Raw genomic sequence first — 19,985 nt, 5'->3', positions numbered from 1 at the left:
AGAGTCAATGGGGATTGGCACCTGTTGTGGAGCATTACCCGTGTGGACAGTGTACAGCATGTGACACCACTACAGTGACTAAATCCTGTATTTTGAATGGGAAACAAGTGATGCTGCAACATCATTCTAACTGTTTGACAAAAAACGTCATTTACTGTATTCAGTGCCCCTGTAGTTTGGCGTATATTGGAAAGACCACACAGGAAATAAAAAAGAGAATAGCGCAACACCAATCACGCATCAGATGCAAGGTACTGACAGCACCTTTAGTAGACCATTTCATCCAAAACTCACATGGTCCTAAAGATATGAAATAGTTTGTACTGGAAGTCGTAAAGGGTTCTAAAAGAAGGACCAATGTAGATCGTCTGCTGACATTAAAAGAAAATAAATGGATATGGACGAGTGGAACAGTTGAACATGGATTAAATCAATATGTGGAATGGCATAGTTTGGCAACTCTTTGATTGCTTCATGAATTGTTTGCGTTCAAGGAGTTTCATTGGATATGATGTGTCTGTTATATAACTTGTAAATAGTGGTTTTCTTTGACTGGTTCCCTTTAGTGGGGAACGCCTGCTTTTTAGTGTTTGGATTATGCATTGTCACTATAATGGGACTCTTAAGGAGAAACTCGAGTGAGTTGTTTTTAACATAATCATTTAATTACATTTTGTGTGACTGTTGTTTGTTTTCTGACTGTTTAATTTGGTCATTTTCAAGAATCAGGTTCGTATATATATGTACTGCTCTGAATTACATATGAGGACGTTTTAGAACATGTGTACCACTCTAATATGGCCACTGCCGAGTTACCCGAGTTTGGTATCGTATGCGCATGCGTGTACTCCGCGTAAACAGTGTTATTAACATCATGCAGCTGTCGACTGCAGCCGCGAACTGAAAGAGACGAGGATGGTTCCCGTCGATGGCGGAGCATATGAGTAAGTTTAGACACCTGGAATAGAGGCTTTAAGAAACACTATGTTTAAGTTATGCAGGATTTTTGATAGCGGACCCACATGTTTGTGTCTTTTTAGATAAGACGATATGCGCATGGAGTTGAGTAGTGGACTCGCATTGGCTTATACTGCATTACCCTCTCATATACAATAGAGGTAAGCCTTCGACCTATGTTAATGTCTTAGTGATGGACACGTGTAGGTTTTAAGATACACTGACGGGCCATATCATGTCTCTGTACTTGTTTAGGAAGATTGTTGAACTTGGTTGGCATTTGTGGAGAAGCCAGATTTTGATCTTGAAGACTTGGAAAGTAGTTATTTCTTCAGTGAGTATTGGACTCCGTGTTGGTGTTGGTTTGAGTACATTTAGTCACTCTTGGTGTGGTGATGGTTTGTTTAATGTCAGCAGACTATTGATTATATTGGACATTTGGAGGTGGTTGTATCGAAACTGATTATGTATGTATTGTATTTTTTGTAGATATTTTGTGCAACATATAGTCCTGATGATGGTCTTGGTGTGATTTATACAATAAAGACCGAAACGTCGACGCCCAGGCACCGTTTTGGGTTTAGAATTACCAACAACAGGATTTGTTAAAGGAACAGATGGACTAAGCTGACTGATGTCACAGTAGCACTTTATGTATATATATGGTTAATACATATTGTACCAACGGTGTAACACACTACTGAAAATGTATTGAATATAGTAGTGTTTTTTGTGTTGCCTGTTTATGTAACAGTTGAATTAAATGCATTTGTTCCAGGTATGATATAAAGCTCAAAAACGAAAAATACCACGTTTTCTTATGTTCCTTTTAACTATTGTACATATATATGACTTGGTATAAAATGATTAATGAGATAAAATAATTCCTCAAGGCACATTTAACCACATATATGCATTGCTAAGGCAAGCGTGGTTACTCTTGCGATGTCGGAACACACGTGGCTGATGCTGTGGTGTTCTGAGTCTTTCCCCCTTTTTTTTAGCAATTTTTATTCATACAGATAATCACAGCATGGTACAGTAGATGGGGGCCACAGAATCAAAGCTAGGGCCAAAATTAGTGGCAGAGGTTCTAACCAAAATACATCTGAAATCAAGTGCGTTTGCAGTCCAGAATTACCTCCTTCAGTCAATTGTAACTGAGCAACTACAAATGAGTCATCACTAAAGTCTCAGTGGTCACATTAAACTCATCAATATTAAAAGAAACAAAAAACTATATATATATATATCCCCAAGAAGGTCACCGTGCCCATGAGGGAAACGATGGAAACTGGGGTGTCGACCTCTCTTCTGTAAGGGAAGGTGAAGAGCCCACAACTACAAGGCAATCCAGCTCTTAGCCATATTCACTGTGATCCATGACATGATGAAAGGCGGTAGGGTGTGCCTGATGCTAATGCACAGTTTGAATCACAGCCCACTCTGAGGTTGGCTGTCAGGATATGTAACACAAGACCAAGCAAATGCATTTTGTGGAGTGACACCGGTGTTTACGGTTGATCACTCTTTAAGTAGCATGCCTGTAGGTCATGAGAATAGGATATAGTCCAATTCCAAATGCCAATTATTCAATTACAGTAGACCATCTATCATTTCTAGGCTCTGAATTCCATTTCAAGAGCGTGAAGAAATTCAGTGTACTCTGCAAATAGCAAGGAGTTAAGCTGCTCTTTGACAAATAAGCATGGACCCGCAGTTCCCTAAAAGAGAGGAGTGTCAACAAAGTGTTATGACATGCTTCCCATTCCAGCATGGTGAGACCGAGCACATGTTTTCTTCCCTGACCAACCTCTCCCTGTTGGTAGGTACTGGTAGGTACATCTATGGGTACAGATACACTGTGGGACTCATTTACAATATTTTGACGCAGGGCAGTGCAGCAAGCCGACCTGCTGCGCTGCAGTGCTTTAAATGAAAAGGGCAGGAATGCACTGTATCCACACGATAAGCGCATTCTGTCCTTTCCTCTGCGCTGGCGCACCATCGGCTGCCATGGGCCAACGCAAGCACCCTTGCACCATGGTGTCTTCCTTGTAGGGGTGATTGCTTTTGTCCAAGCAGTGACACCTTGCTGCACAAAAACGGTCACGAGAGGTGTTTTCCTCTTTCTATGAGTGTAGCAGAAAAAGGGAAAAACAAGGAGAAATTAAGGCAAGGAATAGGGAGATGTAGGAATATGACGCATTTCCAGGTTTACAAAACCTTGTATATCTGGGAATGCTACAGGTTCCATGGATGTTGCTTGGGAACACCCACAGGAACACCTATGGAACGCCCTTTCACGTAGATCATAGGGTGGCTCTACGTGGCCTTGTAAATATGGGCAGGCACACTGCGCTGCCAGTGCGTCAAAAAAAGTGACACACCAGCGGTGCAGTGGGCTTTTAAATAAGCCCCTGTGTTTTTTGTGCCATGATGGGAGAGAAAAACAAGCTTATTGTGCGATCTACCTCAATCACAATCCATCCTTTATTTTCAAAATGGCAGCTTCAATTGGCGTGCATTGCAGTGTTCCTTCCATTGCTCAAAAACTGACATGATGTAGAGACGTGGATGCTGTCAGGACAAAATAAACTCTACTGCCTCTAGGTCAATCTACTGCGAACAGATCCTTCTTGTCACATTAAATTGGAGAACTCAATCTCAAAACCTCCACTTGCAGGAAGAACCATTCACCTGAAATTAATACTAAGCATGATCTATGAGTAAATAGGTCCACTACAATACTATAACACTTCCACACAATCCACAATTTTGGAATATAGCTACAATTGATTTGTAATTTATATAATTAATAAAACACCATGAGTAAGCTAAATTAGAAGCGGTAAGGGGATAACCTGTTAGCAATTATTTGAAACATCTGGTGAAGGTAAATAAAATATTGATCAGTGGCATGCCACCTGACTTAACTTGTCTGTCCCATTCAAATCTACTATGGTAAATTATATGATGAGACCGGAAACAAATTCTGGATTACTGTTAATTGGCTACTGATAATTTAGCATGGGTGCTGAAGAAAAAATGGCAATCTTCAGGAATTGCATGCAAGAACTGGCTACCTGGATGTCCGCCAACTGTTTGAAACTGAATGGAAGCAAGACCGAGGTTCTCGTGGTGGGGGGAGGACCGAAGGCCTGGTCGTCGGCATGGTGGCCACCCTGCCTGGGAGAGATGCCAGTTCCCTGTCAGGAGGCAAGGAATCTTGGTATGTGGCTGGATGCGGATTTGGCCCTTGGCCCTCAGATTGGCCGTGTGCAGGGGTGTGCTTCGGCGTTCTGAGAACTCTAAGGAAGGTATTAGATCTCCTCCCTATGGCGGCTCGCAGGACGCTGGTGCATGCCCTTGTCACGTCGCGCCTGGATTACGGTAATTTGCTGTATCTGGGGGCGACGGGAAAGGTCATAAACCGCCTCCAGGTGCTGCAAAATGCAGCAGCACGCTTAGTTTTGAGGCTCCCCAAGAGATCTTCCTCTAAAGCAGCGCTTCAGGCATTACACTGGCTCCCGGTTGGGAAAAGGGTAGAGTTCAAAGCTCTCTCTACTTGTCACCGCATTCTGAGCGGTAAAGCCCCGGTTCCGCTGCAGACTCTGGTGGCCTGGTATGAGCCTACGCGCAGCCTTCGCTCCTCCCGCACTGGGCTATTAAAGGTTCCGAGAGTAAGGAAAGCCCGTATGGGAGGGAGGTCCTTCAGGTACCTTGCGCCTAAGCATTGGAATGCCTTGCCTCTGGATCTACGGCTGGAACCATCCGAGACCTCGTTCAGAAAAAGGCCAAAAACTTAACTTATACAGCAGGTAGACGTCTTTGAGGGCGGTTGGGGCTCTAATTTCCACTTACCATAGCGCAGGGACACGCCAGTGCGCGTAACCAGGCGCTCTATAAATGTCCAAAACAAACAAACAAACAAACAATCTGAAATTGCCCCTACTGCTAGATATACACTCCAGGCCATTAACTCTTGGAATCATGGTGGCCTGTTCTAAAAATTTCAAACCAAGCAGCATTTTTATTGTTCAGAGATGGGTAAAGTGTAGGGGTTTTGAGGTTTTTTAGGGTTCACAGATGAGTGGTGTTTAGGTGTGTGTGACGTTTTAAGGGTTCAGTGAATGGGTAGAACTTAGATGTACAAAGGGGGTATAAGGGTTCAGGGATGAGTAGTTTAGGGTGATGAGGTATTTCTATGAACCACGGATGGTAGGCATTTATGCGGGGTGAGGGTTTTTTTAGTGTTCAGGGATGGGTGGAGTTTGGGTGTGTTGAGGTGTTTTAAGGGGTATGGAATCAGTGGGGTTTATTCGTTGAAAGGGGTATTTAGGGTTCAGGAATGGGTGGGGGATTTTAGGGTTCAGGGATTATGGAAAATTGAGGTAGAAGGGCTTTTAGGCTTCAGGAATGAGAGTATTTAGGTGTGGTGATGAGTTTTAGTGGGCAGGGATTGATTTTTTTAGGGGTTGTTAGGGGTCAGCCATGGATGATGTTTACTAGTGGTGAGAGGTCAGTGAATTAGAAGCATCCAAAGTATTTGTTTAACAATGTAAAATATATAAATATGGAATAATGACCCCTAAAGTAAAGCACTAAAATAAATAATTTCAAAATAATTTTTCTGAAGGTAAGGCCTGCAACCATTGCATTTACACTTAAACAACATGCATTCAAAACCCAATTTCGACCAAAAAGATTTTCTATGAACTGGTTTCTACGAAAAGGTACATTCCATTCATTCTGAAGATTTCCATTAAACAGTGTAGATTAAATGCTTACTCATTGATGGTATTCCATAAAATTGTTTTTCTACTGAATTGAAATCACATGCAACCACAACCATGCTAATCGACCTTCTTTATCTACTGTCAGTTTGTGTACCCTGTGCCCGAGCCGTCTTAGCATCCAGGAGCTTCTTTGTCTCTCCAAATAAATATTGACTTTGCATGTGAGCAAAATGTATGCTACCTTAGAATGTCCACTACAGACAACCAGTATGGAGCACTATGTTGAACGTGATTCATGTAAAGTCCCTATCTGTTACCACCTACTACAGTATCAGTAAGCTCTGCTCCACAGAACTAGGGAAAGGATATGAAGAGCCACCTGCAGATGGCCCAAACTGTAAAGTAGACATGGTGGAGCTAACCTGAGGTACTGCCCGATACACTTGCAGGAGATGGCCCTCATGATCTCAGGACATAATGGTGCTCTATCCATCACTTCTTGAAGGCTGGGTCTCTGCCTCCAAAACAGTGTTTGTTGCCCTACCGCTGCCCTACAGTGCCGTGAGCTGCTATACCATAATGTTATACCATAAGGGGTGACCTAAGCAGCTCCTTTGTGGGAAGCGGATGTGGCACTTATGTTAACTTCTCAGGGTACTACTGAAGAGGTTTCTGGAAACTGCAACAGCATGAGAGCTTGCAGCTGGGAGCCTCAATCGCATTAGGAACTCTGAAGCAATTGTCCCTTTACTTGGCTGTCTGGCGCTCACCCATTACATTAAGAGACATGTCTGGATGTGCAACACACCTCCCACTTTTCACAATCATAGCAGTTCCGTAGTTAGTGAGTCATTGTATCTCCTGGCACCTTGATATAATGCAAAACTGGATGGTTGCTAAGACTTTATTCCCAGCACCAACACCAGCAGAAATACGTCACTTCCTTTCCACATCTGTTTGCACATTGTTGCCACAAGTACGCACACAAGCAAACACACTACCAGGGCCGGTCCTAGGCCTTCTGAGGCCCCGGGCGAAAGGGAAGATGCGAGGCCCCCCTAATTGCATATTGCGTCACAAGAAGTGACATCACAGAAAGCGACATCGTAGTACTATTGATCTTATTTGGCATCACGGAAGCTAACTAATGTGGATATCAGTAACATTGACAAAAAGTAGAGGGGGTTGAAAACAGGTGAGCAAATATCAATTTATTATAAAAAGTAGATAAAATGAAATATTGCAATCAAACAACGTTGAGAGAATGAACACATAAAAACACAATTCCAGTGAAACATAAATAGAGTAACTCCAACTTTCTAGATTATTCCTGTTGAGTGGCTCCCTGTTATTGATTCATTCAGGAAAGGTCATGTATCTGTGTGTGTTTAAAGTGGAAGTATGCTGCAGATTCAAGGGGTTTTCAAATCACTGTTTTTAATTTGGTGTTAGAACTGTAGGAAGTGGTAGAGGCAGAATGGCAGGATTCTGATGACAATCTTCAAACTCCCCAAATAGACAGCACCATTGTTGTTTATATTTGGAACTTTATGGTGTTGTCCAACTTGGGGAAAATTGGGGTAGGGGTAGGAATGGGAAAAAAGAAAGAAATTGCCATCTTCATTTCGTGTCCTGTACGCATCTGGAGGTCACTGGTCGAATCTGGCCTTTTCGCCTCCATCCTAATACAAACATATACATATAACAGGTTATCATTATTGTTATTCATTCATCACAAACAAAGAAATATTACAAGGCAACAACACAAGTGTAACACTTACCAGCTCCTTCAATGAGTAGTTGGTGTTGATCCTCTGAATGCATGGAGAGTGGACATGCTCCCAAATTTCAAAGGAAACAGAGGGTCAAGAAAACACAGCATACATTTCACAGCTGAATCTGAAGGAGGAACAAAACAGGATACATTAAGTTGAACTCTGAAAAATTACACAGTAAAGAGCCCAATGAGTTCATTCTGACAGGACAATATTGAATAAGTAAACTTGTTGTGACAAATCAGTATCTTGTGTGTAGCACTACATGCTAAAATGTGATCTTCCTAGCCTTTCTTCTGCTAAAGGCATCAATCATTTCACTGTAGTCCAATGTTGCTGCAATATCTCCTTCTATTGAAAGAAGGGCCAATCCTGATAGTCGTTCCTGCAGCCCACCCATTTATTTCCATTGGCCAGCTTTACTGTCACTCTTGTTTACCTGCTTCCGTTTGAATGGCTTGCCTTGCCCATCTTATGTCTATCACTCCCCTGGAACATATGCAATTTACTTTTACCCTTCCACTTCTACTTTTAAGGAATTTCTTTCTTCTTTTTTCTCAAGCCCTCCAAAAGAATGCATGTGTTTTCAAGCTGTCTCCCTAGTGTGCTTCTCTTCCCCTGTCATGCTCGATGTTGCTCTTTCAATCCCAATTGCTTCTCTCCCTCATCCTTTTGTGATGCACTCACAATTGTGCTCTTCTCCTCCCTTGTTGCTTTTCAGCCGTGTGCTTCTCTCCCCATCTCGCTGTTCCTCTCTCTCTCTCTCGCATGTTTGCTTTCCTCCTTCCATTACCCATGCCCTCCCTGTTCCAACTCGGATTGCAAAATAAAAGTATTAAAAAAATGTTCCTGAGTCATTTTGTAGGTGTGCAAAAGCATGGTGCACCTACATTCAAAATGACGGAGCCGTCATAGGAATTTTATTATTAATATTCTTTAGCTATGCTGCACTGTAGAGCCGGGTTAAAAGCCATTGGCAATAACAAATAAGTCACAAAATGCAAGACCTGTTGGCTTTGCCATTAAATCGGTAATACCGAGCACAAATCTGGAGTGGATGGGATACTTAACGCATTGACTAGGGAAACTTGAGGGCTTTGCGGAAAACCGTGGGACAGCGAGCAGATGCGAGCAGGAGTGTGTATGAACTTTGGGAGGGGGGAGTGGCAACTATTCAGAGACCATCTCCACATTCTGAAGTGAAGCCCTCACAAATAAAGTAACATTTTTTTTCAAATTCATGGGGTAGAAAGAGGTTTAAGTCTCGCCCTATGAAACGTAAGCGCTTTGCCCGACCCGTATGGACTCCTTAAACCAGACATTTCTCTATAAATTAAAGCTTTTTGCTTGCCAGAATTTGTTGGCACACATACAAAAACAAAACACACGTTTCAGAATGCAAACGTTGATATCTACAACATAAACGTTTTTATGGTGGGGCTACTGGGTAAACAGGGTGCCACCTTCTTGACTTGTTAAATATGTCAGGCATTTATTCCACATGCGCGGAAACAAACTGCAAGATGAGACCTTTCTTCCTGTTGTACAAAAGGAAATTACAGCCATGCCTGCTGTCAAGGATAACAAATGACTTAACGGCAGTTGATCTGGCTGCTCCCTCCTCCCTTCACCCACCTCCTCTTACCTGTGTCCGGCTGGTGCTGCCAAGAAACAAAGGGGCCTCCGTTGCCTGGAAACAAAATGCAGAAACAGAGCCTAGAATGGCCGGTACTTATCCGAGGCGCTGCCCCACCCCTGACATTGTGAGCCAACATAATTGCTGGCCCAGCTGTTATGCCGCCCCCAATCCGTTTGCACCTTCCCCCACCTGCAATGTGATCAGGTGAGGCAGGGGGCCCTGTAGTGAGCTGTGAATGTGTGCCTTTCACGGGGGCGCGATCAGGCGAGGCAGGGGGCCCTGTAGTGAGCTGTGAATGTGTGCCTTTCACGGGGGCGCGATCAGGCGAGGCAGGGGGCCCTGTAGTGAGCTGCGAATGTGTGCCTTTCACGGGGGCGCGATCAGGCGAGGCAGGGGGCCCTGTAGTGAGCTGTGAATGTGTGTCTTTCACGGGGGCGCGATCAGGTGAGGCAGGGGGCCCTGTAGCTGTGAACGTGTGACCTTTCACGGGGGCGCGAGGCCCCCTGAGCGCGAGGCCCTGGGCGGCTGCCCACACTGCCCATGCCTAGCGCCGGCCCTGCACACTACTATAAACACCCTTCGAGAGGAAGCTGCTCCAAAATACTTAAATTCCTCGCGCAGCAGAACTGTACAATTATAGGTACATTTTCCTTTAACCTGATGTAGTGCAGCAGTGGCTGTAATTCTTTTGGTGCTTTACATCTTGTGGCTTGTCGTAAGCATGAGAAATACCTTAATGATAGTTCCAAGAACAAGAAACATAAAAGATGCCTTGTCTTTAGGAAGTAGAAATATAGAAAATCTAACGGCACTTACAAAACATTGGCTTGGTAAAAGTCAAAATTAAAAAAAAATGTGAAACGGTTAAAACAATACAACACAAAATGTACCTCTATGTCTAACATGGCTGCACTGACTGTGGAGGGACATCGGACAAAGGAAAATAAGAGGATAACATGAAAAACACATTTTATCCAACCACCCAGCCCTTGTAAGGCACACAGCAAGACATTGTTGGATCACAACAGCAATACCTGCTAAGAAACCCCACACATTCACACTTCCAGCAGAACACATTTGACAGAACACATCAGATTTAAATATGCATTAATGTATGTAAAACTTGCCAGAGCCTAAGGAATGATACAATGTTATACCGGTCAGACAATAAGTAAATTGTGATGTGTAACTCTCCTGTAAGAGAAGTCTTCCATTTCTTCCTAAACTGCGGGAGGCTCAGAGCAGTTCTGACATGATTTGGGATATTGTTCGAATTCTTTGGTGCCGCCATACATCGAACAAAGCACAGATATGCAATACACCTGACGCCCTCCATTCGTACAGCATTTCTCACCGTGGTTCACCACATTCTAACATCCAAAAGAAAGTATTTACCAAATTTGATATTATACATTCAACACTACCTGCTACACCATATAAATAGCTATTGCAGCACCAGACAGCAAGAGACTCCAATTAATAACCGAGTCACATTTCTGCTCGGAAATGAGCCGGTTAGTCCACCTTGAAGACGTGTACAAAATTGATGAAACTTTCTGGCATTCAACGTTAAACACAAACATGATACCTGCCAACCAGTGAATGAGAAAAAACACAATACCTATATCAGATCATAAGGGAAGTTACACTCTAGCCTGAGGCTATATCAACATACTCCAGACAAATTTCAATAGAATAGCAGAACATAGCATACATTTACAAATCTTAAATCCAAAGCCTCAGAAAGATGTATAAGACACATTTAATTTACATAGAAATTACTACAAGAAACCAAGCGTGTGAAATTATTAAATTCAGTTTAACGTAACCCAGATTTGGATAAATGTGAAAAATATTTTTGAGAGGTCCGAATGCATGTTTACGGTGGTGCCAGGCAGGGTCTGACTGGCCTATAAGCCAATCAATCAGACAGTGCCCCATAGGCTGCCCTGGCAGGTCATTCTGAGAGCTGTTTTTTTACTGTTTGGGGCCTGTTTTATGGTCAGCTGGGCCGGTTTTTACTGTTAATTTACCTGATAACAAAGCACAAATTGTTCGTAGCTCAGACCTACGCAGTCTTCCATACCTCGCAGAACACATATAAAGCTGTCTTTACTCGTTTTGGCCTTAATATAGCGATATTTTTAGGCAATTTAACGGAACTCAGAAGTGTGACAGACTGTCCGTTTTTGCGAGGATGCAAACTGGTGAGCGACCTTCAGGTCAAACCATTTGTCACCGATCATTAGCCATCGTGTCGAATGCGACCTTCAACAATTGTACATTGTTCCCTCATAAAAGGAAGTTTAAGTAGTTTACAAAGCAACTTTTCCGTTCAGTTTGCGCGGACTTGTGCTACTTTTACATGAACGTGTGGAACGTGAATGTTAGTTAACAGGTCCCTGCAGTCTGAAGCGAGGGTAGAAATCAGAATTGTTAGACGTATATTTTAAGGCTTCAAACGCTGCAATAAAATACATTGAATTTTCAAGCTGCGGTGTTAGAATGCAGTCAAACAAGGTAGCATAGCGCACAGTTTAATTATACATAATGTGGTCCGTTCACAAGAGGCTCCCTTCCTGGAAGTAATAATCTGTTGCTGTCATTTCCTGTGGTGAATCTGTAAACTGACAAAATGATTGTAAGTCCTTAAAGTACTCCGATATACAGATCAAAGCGCAATATGCCATGCCTTGGTAGGAGTCTTGCTTTTGTCCCCGTCCCCCAAAAAAGAAAAATCATATATATATTACCTACTGGCGGTCGCCAGTAGGTATATATAGTTAGGATTTTTTCTCTATGGGTTTTTTGAAAATTCTATGTCTAATAACTTTGGCGTTTGTGGACGGAATTGGCTGAAATTTTCAGGAAAATGGCACATTTTGTTTCTGAGCAGCCCTTGAAAATTTGGGGGGGGTTCGTCCAGTGGGGGCCGAGAAAAAAGGGGGGTCCCAAAACGTGTTTTTAACATTGAGTTTTCCATAGGGCGGTTGGCCTCACTTTTAGCCCGAACGGCTGAATGGATTTGCACGAAACTTGGCAAAATTGTAGGGACTGGTAGCCCGATGTGCCTTTTGTAGGTCTCAATATATGTGCTCCAGTGGATTTTGAGAAATTAACGTTTAAAAAAAGATATATATCTGTAAGCGCGGACCAGGCAGCGCTCTGGTTCGCGGACTTTTCGCGCAACGGAGCTTTGTGAAGCGAAGCTGATTGGTTCTCCGGCGTCTGTCAACATTCCAAACAGTCCGTAGCGGCCGCCATCTTGTCTCTCGGTAGGATCGAGAGACAAGAGGAGGTCAAAACAAAGGGGGAAATAACTATAAGGGGGCATAGTAGATCCTCGCTGACCCCCTAGGTTTGATGTGGAGGTTTTAAAAGGGCCCCGCGGGGCAAAAAAAAATAATAAAAATAATAATTGAACGGCTGAATGGATTTGCACGAAACTTGGCAAAATATTAGGGACTGGTAGCCCGATGTGCCTTTGCTAGGTCTCAATATATGTGCTCCAGTGGATTTTGAGAAATTAACGTTCAAAAAAAGATATATATCTGTAACAGCGCTCCGCTTCGCGTAACGGAGGTTTGCGAAGCTGATTGGTCATTCTGTCACTGGGCTATAGTTGGGCTACATCTGGCTGATATTTGGGCTACATTTGTTTTTTTGTGTGTCTGGCGGCCATCTTTGGGCTACATTGGGCTACATTGGGCTTCATTGGGCTACATTCGGCTAATTAGCAAATAGCTCATCGCAAACTAGGAATGGTAAAGAATCGCTATTTATTCCTTAAAGTTCGCTATTTAGGAAATGCAAATAACTTTGATGATACATATGGCGGTTCATCTCTAACAAGATAAGAAGCATAGGGATACATTTATGATGACTGGCGCATCACCAGGGATGTGTTAGTCATTCTGTGCCGCTGTTCCGTCACCTATGGTGTGCTGCATTTACAATGCGGCGCATCATGGGGCAAAAACAGCACAGATGCGTGATGTATCTGTGCCGTAAAGGTGGCGCATTGCTGGAGTTGTATCGCAAGTGTGATGAAGCTCCAGCAAGGGTCGGGGGTGCCCCTGTCGCAGGGTTTCTGTTCTCACACAGAACTGTGGACAGAGGATTGGAACCTCGGCGAATGCATTGCTGGAGTTGTATCGCAAGTGTGATGAAGCTCCAGCAAGGGTCGGGGGTGCCCCTGTCGCAGGGTTTCTGTTCTCACACAGAACTGTGGACAGAGGATTGGAACCTCGGCGAATTAGGGTGTCCCAAAACTCACGTTAGTAATCAAAAACTATTTAGCAAGCTAGGTACAGTGTCACATTGGATATAACAAACTCTCAATGTTTAGACAATCCAGAATATGAACTTATAGTACCTCAGGATACGTGGAACTCATGAACAGTCGGTCGTTATAGATTTCTTAGAAACCAGAACATGGAGTTAAGAAGAACAGATGTGTATTTGAAATGTTTATTTACTAATGCCGTCTTCTCAGGCGTAGTACCTTAGATAATAAAAGTACACATATTATCAGTAGCAAAATTACCAGCATAGTTACTAGTACATAAAAAGTGAATGGTGATAGTATGTTAACATGCTGTAAATGAATAAGAGTTAGCAACACTTATAAGCAGCCGCGGGCCGTGGAGGGAGTTACGGTGAGGCAGGGAGGCGGGGAGGGGGAGAAGCAGGGTGGAGAATACAAGTACACATATTATCAGTAGCAAAATTACCAGCATAGTTACTAGTACATAAAAAGCGAATGGTGACAGTATGTTAACATGCTGTAAATGAATAAGAGTTAGCAACACTTATAAGCAGCCGCGGGCCGTGGAGGGAGTTACGGTGGGGCAGGGAGGCGGGGAGGGGGAGGGGCAAGGTAGAGCGGGCTCCACCCTGCTTCTCCCCCTCCCCGCCTCCCTGCCCCATCGTAACTCCCTCCACGGCCCGCGGCTGCTTATATCTCACCCTCCCTAATACACATATTATATTATTTGCTAAGAAGGTCTCTTTGTGTTGGTTTAGGGCGTGCCCATACTTTAGTGTCTTAGATTTGAAGGAATCACATCAGCATACACCAGCTCTCTCTTCATGTGAACCGCATCAACTGTTGTGTATGTGTGTTCGGCAAAGCAATATAAAACCCGCCTCATGCCCAGAATTGGCAGAAGTTGCACTTATGTTATGAGTATGAAGTCGTGGAGATCAGACCTCATAACAAATCTGTATCGTGTTGTTCTTGAAACTTTAGCACTCGCTGTACAGATATAGTTTAACAAGTAAAGCAGATAGTAGACCAATAACATATTATTCTCATGTAAACCACGATGAACTACTAGGTGGAAAGCTAAAGCAACAACTAAGTGTCGTGTGCAGAAGTTGCAAAAAAGGAAAAATGGCGTTTAAACCGGTAATGAGCCCATGCTAACTTAACACGGTGTAAAGATATCCAGGACCTAGATGACACCTCCCCATGATCCGGAAACGAACTGAATAAGATAATAGAAGTGCCATCTCATGAGAGCAGATTGCAAGTTTATATGTGGACGGTCCGCAAGGTAAAGCATTAAAAACTAGGAAAATTCAATGCTAAAGAAAAATAAAACAGCCAAGTACTTTATCGAGTCTTAAGCCAATAGGCAAGGTAAATAATAAAAACTTGACAAATAAGTCAATGAATTGTCAATGAAATGCTAGTACTCAGCATATCAAACATGAAAAAGGTCTATGACATAACTGTGTATGCAAAATAAGCTGCAACAGCCTCCAATAGGAAGTCACCGTCTTCATCCGAAAACAGTTCAGCCATCCAATTTAAAAGCGGAAAAGAACATACGTGCTCTCCCAGCACCGGATCCTCTATCACCATCAGAGGACAGCTCGGTGGGTTTTCAAGAAAGCTCTGTTCCAAGAAAGACTGTGCTGCCGCCAGTAAATTCCAGGGACCAAGTAGTCCATGCATCAATGCCACAGCCATAATCCTTTCGCCAGGACAAACCAACTCGTGAGTAATGATAGGAGTCATCAGCTGATTAAAGTCGACGTCAGGAGAAACCGGTCCGCAGAGACACAAATCAATGGCCCAATCGAAATCACAGGTCAGGCAGTGAAATACAGGCTGGACACAGGTGAAGTAGGAGAACCGAAAAGATAATCCATATGCCGTGCTTAATATCGCCAACGGCATTGTGCCATAATATTCTAGCATGCGATTGCGGAACAGTGTCAGCAGCTGCAGGGTCGGAGGTTGCATAGGAGGGACATCCATATTTAAAAATGTAAAAAAGCACAAGAGCGTCCGCTGGTAATGCAAGTAAAAATGCCAATCCACGAACCAGAGTGCAGAAAATACAATGAAAGGAAGCAGGGATGACTCCAAAGATTTTCTCAAATGAAGTCACGAGACCACTGGTAACAACTTTAAAAAAGTGTGCCAGGGATTTTGTGGAGGATGCGTTAAAGATAGTCGGAAACATGTTGCTGAAATTGAAAGGCAAACCTATGTACGGGTGTTCGCTATGTGAAGTACGAAAGTTTCACGGGCCGAACTCAAGGCCACCTCTCTCTGAGACAAAAGAGCTCTTATTCTTGCCATGCCGTTGAAACGTGTCCCAAGGTTGGTATTTGTGGCCAGATTGAAAACTCCCTATGTTCATGTGTGGGAGGAAATAGAACATTTCTGCAGCAAATAACCCGTTCACTTACTGTTACGATAAAAGGAATACTTTTAATTAACTCAGAACAATCTTCATTATTGAGCATCAAATAACTACCATTTTCCAACAACTTGAACGTGGGGATGATAGCAGGAACTGGCGTGCCTTGCAACACGCAAGCCATATTTGGTCGGTGTTTGTTGCATGAATCGTGTAACTGTATGTGCCTACACATTAGTGAATGATCTGGCGTCTCAGTGCATTCCTCTCCATTCAGATAAACTTCTTGATCATCTTTGAAACATCTGTATGTGTATGGAAGCGACCAGACCTCATGAACAAAAGCACTACCTAAAGGTTCATAACGACCTATTGGTATATATTTCATACAATTTGAAAACTTATATAAAGCAAAAGGCAGCGTTATTAAACCGTGGATAAGGCATGTTGCCAAAAAACCCGCAATCCTCTGCTGATGATGTCACTGAGCATGTCATGAATGATGTAATATGTGACATCATCAGCAGTGGATTATGGGTAATGGTATCTCTAGTTTACTCCCCTATAGCTGTCTTTCTTTTAACATAAGTGTGTGTTTCCTTCCCTTATACTTACTGTTTTTGGTTCGCTTCCAGTTCGCGTACCAGCGAGCGAACTAGGAAGCGAACTAAGAGAAATAGAGGTTGGCACAGTTCCAAATATTGTACCAATTTTTTAATAACGGGGAGGTAGTTCTGAAAAGAACTTTTTTTTTAATTTTTCTGAACATTTTTTTACTGTTTTTGAATTTTTCGGAACAGTTTTATATTTTTTGGGGTTTTTCTTGGAGGGGGCAATGAAAACGATTCATTGTAAAGGGCTCAACAGGAGCAACAAAACAAAAAAAAGAAGTATTTATTATTTTGGGCGTTTCGGACAAACTTGCATATGATAGTCAATAGCTCTGTTGATCAGAGTGATGCTTTTTTCTCCGTAGGAAATGAATCCATCGCAAAATGCGCAGGTGTGTTTTACATCACCAAATCTCATTTGTATATTTGGCACCATCTCCCTGCCCTCTGGTCCCGTTACTTCCGGTACAACAGATCTTCTGGCCATAATAGGGAGATTATCTAGGTCGTTCCGAAACTGTGCAGCACTGTAGTTGTTAGGATGCCACCTAGTCATATGGCGATGCATTGTGTAGTTTCCGAAACTGTATTTTTTGTCGGTCCCTCTGGACAGTCTATCTTGACATATAAGGCAAGTTACGTATCTTGCATTTACTTTTTTCTGACCTTTGGGAATTTTAAAAAATTGCCAAATGAAGTTTTCTTTCCGGTGAGACGTCTTGGGCTGCTCAGGCAAACACTGCCTCTCTTCGTGCTCGTCCTCCTGTTCCTCTTCTTCTTCTTCTTGTTGAATTACAACTTGAGCAGGTGGTCCACTCTTCCTTGGATGTGGTGGAGGTGGTGGGGAAGCACCAGCTGAAGCTACTAAAGAAGCCATTGCTCAGTGATCACAAAGGGTCTTTCTCTCACAATGATGAAAGTCAGAGTGAGGAAAGAAGGAGGGATTTTCATCATTTGGGAAAAACAAGAGTTCTCAACCAATCAAAAGTGTTCATTTTAGATTATATGACCTAGTCTTACATCATTAGGAAACCAAAAGTGAAATGAACCAATGAAAAGTGTTATTACCAAGTCACATGACTTGCTGTGTTTACGTTAAGCGCTTTGCAGGGCCTCCCGGTTTGCTTCCAGAAACCTGCGCTTTGCGACTCGCTTCGCGTACCAGTTCGCTAACGTAGCACGTCATATGACGTATCACGCGACAACGTGAAACGTCATGCGGACGGGAGGCGTCACGATGTTGTTTTCTAACGCGGCACTTGCGGTAAAGAAACGTTTACCGGCTCGCGGTCTATTTCGCGGCATCAAGGTCAGCTAACGGGAAGCTTCCCGATTCACGAAGCGGGAACGAAGAAAAAAAAATATTTTAAAAAAAAATTATTCATAAACATATAAAATATATTTTTGGATTTAAAGAAGAATACATTTTACAGCTACAGATATTAGCTGTTAAAAAACCAATGAAATTCACAGAAAAAACCATAGGTTATAGACCATATATAGTTAGGAATTAGCATTTACAAAACCTTGAAAATTCACTGAAAAAACCATAGGTTATAGACCATATATAGTTAGGAATTAGCATTTAGAAAACCTTATTTTACTCACACAAAACCATTGAAATTCCATATATAGTTAGTTGCACTAACTATATATCGCGCACCCGCAATCCACTGCTGATGATGTCACATATTACATCATTCATGACATGGTCAGTGACATCACTGATGACATCACTGATGACATCTCAAATGACATCACTGATGACAACATCCAGTGACTGTATGTTTCTGTAAAGTTAAAATATGTCTTAGATATTGAAGAATGAGTGGATGTATAAGTGTCTGGATGAAGGATTTAGTAGGTGCGTGACTGACTGTATGAGTGAGTGATTAAATGTGTCTCACTGAATGCATGGGTTAGTGACTAAACTGTCTTAATTTGTGCATCATTATGTCTGTTGTGATGTAAACTGCTGCATGTGTTGATCATTAGCTATACGAGAGGCTATATGTGTTATTAATTGGTTGCCCAAGTATTTCTATGGGAGATTGAGTTTGTGTGGGGGTGGCTGGGAGGTGTGTGACTCTGTGCATAGATGTGTGAGCAGTTGATTCACTAGGTGTATGAGTTCAAGAGTGCATGTGGAAAAAGCTACATGGGCGGTTGACTGTGTGCATGAGTGTATTGATGAGTGAATGGATATCTCAATGCTACATGTCATAGTAAGTACATATGTAAAACACAGTACATGTGAGAGTTGGCATATATAAATAACTGTGCATGAGAGCCACTGAATGTGTGAGTGGCTGTATGGATCATTGTGAACTTGTATCAGGGATTGTATAAGAGAGTAAATATGTGTTAGTATATGTTTGAATAAGTAAGGTGTGTATAACTGTATAGTTGAGGAAATGGAGGTGAGATTGTTTCTTTGCATGACTGACTAGGTGTGTGAGTAACTCCATGGATGAGTGACAGTGTGTGAGTGTCTGTATACACTGAGTGTATCTAAGGTTATATTAGAGTCTGAAGAGGTTTATCGTATTAGCACAAGAATGATGTCAAATGAGATGTCATCAGTGATGTCATCAGTGATGTCATTTGAGATGTCATCAGTGATGTCATCAGTGATGTCACTGACCATGTCATGAATGATGTAATATGTGACATCATCAGCAGTGGATTGCGGGTGCGCGATATATAGTTAGTGCAACTAACTATATATGGAATTTCAATGGTTTTGTGTGAGTAAAATAAGGTTTTCTAAATGCTAATTCCTAACTATATATGGTCTATAACCTATGGTTTTTTCAGTGAATATATATATAATTCACTGAAAAAACCATAGGTTAGAGACCATATATAGTTAGCTGGACATTTTATTGACATAAAACCAATGAAATTCCATATATAGTTAGTTGCACTAACTATATATCGCGCACCCGCAATCCACTGCTGATGATGTCACATATTACATCATTCATGACATGGTCAGTGACATCACTGATGACATCACTGATGACATCTCAAATGACATCACTGATGACATCACTGATGACATCTCAAATGACATCACTGATGACATCATCTAGTGTCTGTGTGTTTTTGTAAAGTTTAAATATGTTTTACATATTGAAGAATGAGTGGATGTATGGAAGACTGAGTGTGTGTGTGGCTGGCTGGGAGGTGTGTGACTCTGTGCATATCAATGTGTACTTGTATCAGTGATTGTATAAGAGAGTAAGTATGTGTTAGTATATGTGTGAAAAGTATGGTGTTCTGTGTTTAACTGTATAGATGAGGAAATCGAAGTGTGATTGATTCTTCACAGGACTGACTAGGTGTATGAGTGCATATGATAGTGTTGTAATAATGAGTGACTGTATGTATGAGTGATTGTATGGGTGAATGAGTGAATGTGTGTGTAGACGTAGGAATCAGTGAGTGCGTATGTAGTAACTGGTATTGGTGTGTCATGATGTCATCAGTGATGTCATTTGAGATGTCATCAGTGATGTCATTTGAGATGTCATCAGTGATGTCATCAGTGATGTCACTGAAGTATGGTGTTCTGTGTTTAACTGTATAGATGAGGAAATGGAAGT

At 42.3% G+C, this 19,985-nt stretch overlaps 1 protein-coding gene across 1 annotated transcript in view; it reads left to right on the top strand.

Moving 5' to 3' along the window:
• Positions 1 to 19,985, top strand: part of ITGB8 (integrin subunit beta 8) — a 295,047-nt gene that overhangs the window by 29,546 nt on the left and 245,516 nt on the right.

The sequence above is a fragment of the Lissotriton helveticus genome, chromosome 10 (genome assembly GCF_964261635.1).
Source record: "Lissotriton helveticus chromosome 10, aLisHel1.1, whole genome shotgun sequence".
Classification (NCBI taxonomy): Eukaryota; Metazoa; Chordata; class Amphibia; order Caudata; family Salamandridae; genus Lissotriton; species Lissotriton helveticus.
Note: the sequence above shows the minus strand (reverse complement) of the source record. Positions and strands in the feature narration are given on the sequence as shown.